The 6,000-nt window shown below is 47.5% G+C and overlaps 1 pseudogene; it reads left to right on the forward strand.

Annotated features, from left to right (window-relative positions):
- The first annotated feature begins 2,834 nt into the window (after window positions 1-2,834).
- On the forward strand, window positions 2,835-5,322 carry LOC141938135 (TOX high mobility group box family member 2 pseudogene; annotated as a pseudogene).
- Window positions 5,323-6,000: the final 678 nt, after the last annotated feature.

Genomic DNA, 6,000 nt, shown 5'->3' on the forward strand with positions numbered 1-6,000 from the left:
CGCTTAAAACAAAGGTGCCAGCTATTCTGGCTTACTGATTTTTAGGTATATAAGGCTGGGCCCGCTCACAGCGACTTTGGAAGCCTCACCTACGGGTGGACGCACCGCGTAGGATTTCCCACTTGCAGGGAAAGGTTCTCCAAACCCTCGCTGTAACCGGGGCTCCCCAGCGACTGCGGATCTGGATGATGGTAACGTATGCAAGTGGTGATGGATCTTTCTTAATCACTACTCTCTCTCTCAAGTAGTAGTGATTTGATACATTACCCTGTATTTTCCTATCTGTTTAAGTGCACTGTTCTGTCTTTTCTTACTGTAGGTTTTCTGTATTATTCTGTTATATTATTTAGTTATTTCACTCTGGTGTCTGAGTTTAATTGATATCCCTAATCAGCAAAACAAAGCCACTGGCCAAAGTGAAAAGGCGTACTTTTGCAAACCTTTAAAATATGAATTAGGAAAGCAGTTAGGCATACACAAGTTTTTGTATATGCCTAACTCTCCAAAAGCGCCCCTGGGGAGGGACTTATTAGAACAATTAGGAGCAACCATCAATTTTAACAATGGAGAGATTACTCTGGAGGTAAACAATCAAGAACTCATTCAAATCATGAGCTTATCTCTAACCAGTGTTCCCACAGAGGGAGAAATTAGCGAGAAAATCATTAATCAAGTGTATCCTGGAGTGTGGGCCACTGACACGCCTGGAAGGGCGAAGAATGCTCCTCCCGTAGAGGTAAACCTTAAAGAAGGACAACAACCGGTAAGAATTAAACAGTACCCCCTAAAAAAGGAGGATCGGGAAGGGATCCAGCCAGTTATAGAAAAGTTTTTGCAAATAGGATTGTTAAAAGAGTGTGAATCTAATTTTAATACTCCCATATTACCTGTCCAGAAACCTGACGGAACATATAGAATAGTTCAGGACCTAAGAGCAGTCAGTAAAATAACAGAAGATCTCCACCCAGTGGTGGCAAACCCATACACTTTGTTAACGAAATTAACTCCTGAGCTAATCTGGTTTACTGTTTTAGATTTCAAGGATGCTTTCTTTTGCCTCCCTCTCCTCGAAGCCAGTCAGAAGATATTTGCATTTGAACGGGAAAATCCTAAGAGTGGGTGTAAAACCCAGCTAACCTGGACAGTATTGCCACAAGGATTTAAAAACAGCCCCACTATATTTGGTAACCAATTAGCAAAGGACCTCGAGCTATGGGAAATCCCAGCTCCACCTGAAGAAGGAAAGCTGCTGCAATATGTGGATGACATCCTAATCGCCACCAAGACCGAAGAAGCCTGTGCAGCCTGGACGGTAAGCCTTTTAAATTTTCTGGGACTTCAGGGCTACCGGGTATCTAAAAAGAAGGCTCAAGTAGTACGGCGTGAAGTGATCTATCTGGGATATGAGATCAGTGCTGGAAAGAGAACATTAGGACAAGCTCGGAAGGAGGCAATTTGCCAGACTCCAAGGCCACAAACAGTGAAAGAATTGCGAACATTCCTGGGAATGACAGGTTGGTGCAGGCTGTGGATCTATAACTATGGACTACTTGTCAAACCCTTATATGCACTAACTGCCACTGAACAGAAAAATCTTCAATGGAACAAAGAGGCCATACGAGCCTTTGATTCGCTGAAGAAGGCCCTAATGTCAGCCCCAGCCTTGGGACTCCCAGATGTAAGTAAACCATTCTTTCTCTTTTCACACGAGAAACAGGGAATTGCATTGGGAATACTGGCACAAGATCTAGGCCCGTATCGTCGGGCAGTCACCTATTTTTCGAAGCAACTAGATACAACCACCAAAGGTTGGCCCGGATGCCTCCGAGCGGTTGCAGCAGTGATCTTAAATGTGCAGGAGGCACGAAAATTCACCTTGGGCCAGAAAATGACTGTATTAGTATCACACACAGTGTCGGCAGTATTGGAAATTAAAGGGGGACATTGGCTTTCACCCCAAAGATTCCCGAAATATCAGGCTGAATTAGTGGAACAGGACGATGTGGATATCGTAGTAACTAACATTGTCAACCCAGATTCTTTCCTTAGCGGAAACACAGGAAAGCCAGTGCAACATGACTGCCTGGAGACCATTGAAGCAACCTACTCAAGCTGCACAGATTTGAAGGACAACCTGATGGAAGATACAGAAAACTGGTTTACAGATGGGAGTAGCTATGTCCTGAGTGGCAAAAGGTATGCTGGGTATGCTGTTACTACCACGGAAGAGATACTGGAATCAGGACCACTGCCTGTAAGTACATCTGCACAAAAGGCAGAGATATTTGCTCTAACCCGTGCACTGGAATTAGCCCAGGGCAAAACTGTGAACATTTATACAGACTCAAAATATGCCTTTGGGATAGTCCACGCTCATGGAGCAATCTGGAAGGAAAGAGGACTGTTAAACTCGCAAGGAAAATACATCAAACATGGAAAAGAGATTCTAAGACTACTAGAAGCTGTCCAACTTCCAAGAAAAGTGGCAATTATGCATATTAAAGCACACCAAAAGGTGAATTCGGATTTGGAAAAAGGAAATGAACTGGTGGACAGAGAGGCAAAACAAGCAGCCAAAAGAGAGGTAAAAATGGAGGGAGCTCTAGTCCCTGACGGGCAGACTATTTTAGAAGGTAAGCCTGCTTATACTGAGGAAGATCAAAAACTTATTACAGACTTGAAAGATCATATAATGAGGAGGGTTGGGCCGTCACTCCCCAAGGGAAGGTAGTAATACACTCTTATTTAACTAGACACCTGGTACGGGAGGAACACCGAAAAGGACACTGGGGAGCGGAGGCCCTGTACCGATATTTGGTCGGAAGTATTAGAGCCAGAAATTTGTATACTATAGTAAGGCAAGTGACTCAACAGTGTGATCTTTGCCTCCAGACTAATCCTAAGAATACCCCCAATATAGAAGTAGGCCAGATTGGAAAGGGAAATGAACCAGGACAACAGTGGCAAATTGATTTCTCAGAACTTCCAAGAAAGGGGGGGTATCGATATTTATTGGTACTAACGGATACCTTCTCAGGTTGGCCAGAGGCATTCCCCACTAGGACAGTTAAAGCCTGGGAAGTGACAAAAGTACTAATACAAAAAATAATTCCACGCTTCGGGGTTCCAGCAACTATATCCTCGGACAGAGGACCACACTTTATTTCAAAAATAGTTTAGCAAATAAGTCGCCATCTAGGTATAGATTGGCAACTTCATACCCCATACCGTCCCCAATCCAGTGGTCAGGTAGAGAAAATGAATCATTTGATTAAACAACAAATAGTGAAGCTCGGTCAGGAATCAAACCTGACCTGGCCCCAGGCTCTCCCTTTGGCTCTTTTGCGCATATGAGCCAAACCGAGAGCCAAGGAAGGATTAAGTCCTTTTGAGATACTATATGGCAGACCTTACACGGTGCAGAAGGGAACATCAATGCAAGTTGGGGAGGAAACTATGACTTCATACATGATAGCCCTAAGTAAGCAGCTCAATAAAATTGGGAAACATGTATTTGGAACTCGGGGCAGAGGGTTAGATGGGCCTGTGCATAATATACAACCTGGAGACTATGTGTATGTTAAGTCTCTTGCAGAAAAGACGTTGGAACCACAGTGGGAAGGGCCATTTCAAGTACTGCTCACGACATTTACGGCGATCAAAATTAAAGAACAGACATCATGGATACATCATACCAGGACATATAGCAGTCAGAATGAGAATAATGAAGACTATGAGATCCCTCCCATAACACCTCCTAATCTCCCCGACCCTTCCCTCCTGCACTTGGTGGACCACGAAACTGGATATCACTCCCTGTGCCACAGCCTGCCTCCAAACAGCCTGATACCAGCGTAACCCTACCAGAACATGGACCTGCCGGCCATCATGGTCTCCAACATGTTGAGTCAGGACAGGCATCTTCTCTCCAGCCAACTACCCACGATCCAGGAGATGGTCCACTCAGACGCCACGTCCTATGAGTCCAACCGGCAAGTGCCCCTGATCAATCACCCCGAGATGTTAGCCGGCCCCATGAGCGCGCTCAGCCAGTCACAGCTGATTTCTCAGATGGGGATGCGGAGCGGTGTTACCCACGGTTCCCCATCGCCCCCGGGAAGTAAGTCTGCTACACCATCTCCCTCCAGTTCTACTCAGGAAGAGGAGACAGAGTCACATTATAAGGTTACTGGAGAGAAAAGACCATCAGCAGACCTGGGCAAAAAGCCCAAAAGCCAAAAAAAGAAGAAAAAGAAGGATCCCAATGAGCCTCAGAAGCCCGTGTCAACCTATGCCCTGTTTTTCAGAGACACACAAGCAACCATCAAAGGGCAGAACCCCAATGCTACCTTTGGAGACGTATCGAAAATTGTTGCGTCAATGTGGGACAGCTTAGGAGAAGAGCAAAAACAAGCGTACAAGAGGAAAACAGAAGCCGCGAAGAACGAGTACCTGAAAGCCCTGGCAGTGTACCGGGCCAGCCTTGTCTCCAAGAGCTCTGCCGACCAGGGGGAGACGAAAAGTTCCCAGAGCAATCCACCTTCCAAAATGATCCCCCCCAAGCAGACCCGATGCTTCCTTGCCCTACCCTGGCCTGGGCTCGTTCAACTACCGTGGCCACCCCCCACCTCAGCATCTCCCGGACCCTCACCTCCAAACCCATGCTGCCCAGCATCAGTGCCTCCCTGCCGCCCTCCTTCCAGATCAGCCCCCCCCTCCACCAGCAGCTCTCCTTGCACCAACTGCAGAGCTCCCTCCTCAGCCAGCCCCTCAGCATGCAGCAGGTCCCCCAGCAGCCCCTCCTGTCCCCCCGCCATGGCACTACAGGTACAGCCCCCCATGAATGCCTCGCCTCCCAGGCAGCAGGACTTCTCACATATTTCGTCTGAGTTTCAAAACAGTGTCGGACCCCGTTCACCTGGTGCATCAAACCCTCCAGGAAGCACTGAGTGGTACTAACATATTAAAAGATTAATTATGGACTAGCCAAGTAGTAAAAGAATTTACTAAGTAGAAAGAAAAGGGGGGAAAATGAGACAGGGAATGCAAACAATTGTAGTTAGATGGCGCAAGACAGAAGGACTCGCGCAGAGACGAGGAGGGCTATGTGCAGAGACATACCAGGTGCTGATAGTGTTGCTAGGCTACTATCTCCTGGTCCAGGCAGAAGCTTCCTCTACCCTTGAAGATGTGTGTGTCAGCAGCAAGATTACCCTGGATTCCGGTACAAACTGGCCTGGTAGTTTGGCCAGGGAACAGGGAATAACTGAGGCTGCACAGAACAACTGGGTGAAAAGTTCACCAGCGAGGAAAAGGAGATACTTCATCTATAGGACCACTGCCCAGGGCTTGAGGAACTCAATGCGCAGGCGCAAGGGGAGGAGACCTAATTACCATGAGAAGCGAGGGGAGGTGGTGATAGGCTATGAATATGTACAGGCGTCTTATGAATATACAATACTTTGTACCATAAAAGCAAGGGAATAACTACAGAAGCGCGCGCATGCTTGTGGAGAAGCGATCCCCCGTGCGCCCAGCGCTGAATAAACATACCTGCTTTACAACTCCAAAGTTGTAGAGTTCTTTTCTCCGCAAGTCAGAGGGACGGGGGGTGGCTGAGGAACCCTCTGAGTGTGATGAGGAGGACTCCAAGGAAGAGAAGTCTGAGGGAGAGGAGAACATGGAGGAGGGAGATTTTTCCGGGGAGGATGATGTGGCAAGTGCTGTGTCTGAGGGAGAGGAAAACATGGAGGAGGGGGAATTTGAAGGGAAAGATGTGGCGAGTGCTCTGTCTGAGGGAGAGGAGGACATGGAGGAAGGAGGATTTGAAGGGAAAGATGTGGCAGATGCTGTATCTGAAGGAGAGTAGGACCTGGAGGACATATATTTTGCAGGGGAGGACGATGTGGAGATGGCCAGAGCAGAAGGGAGATGGGAGCAGGCGGGGGAGATAGAGCAGGGCAGAGGTGGCAGCTGAGGAAGGGGGCTCTAGGGGGTCTG

Source organism: Strix uralensis, chromosome Z, assembly GCF_047716275.1.
Source record: "Strix uralensis isolate ZFMK-TIS-50842 chromosome Z, bStrUra1, whole genome shotgun sequence".
Taxonomy (NCBI): Eukaryota; Metazoa; Chordata; class Aves; order Strigiformes; family Strigidae; genus Strix; species Strix uralensis.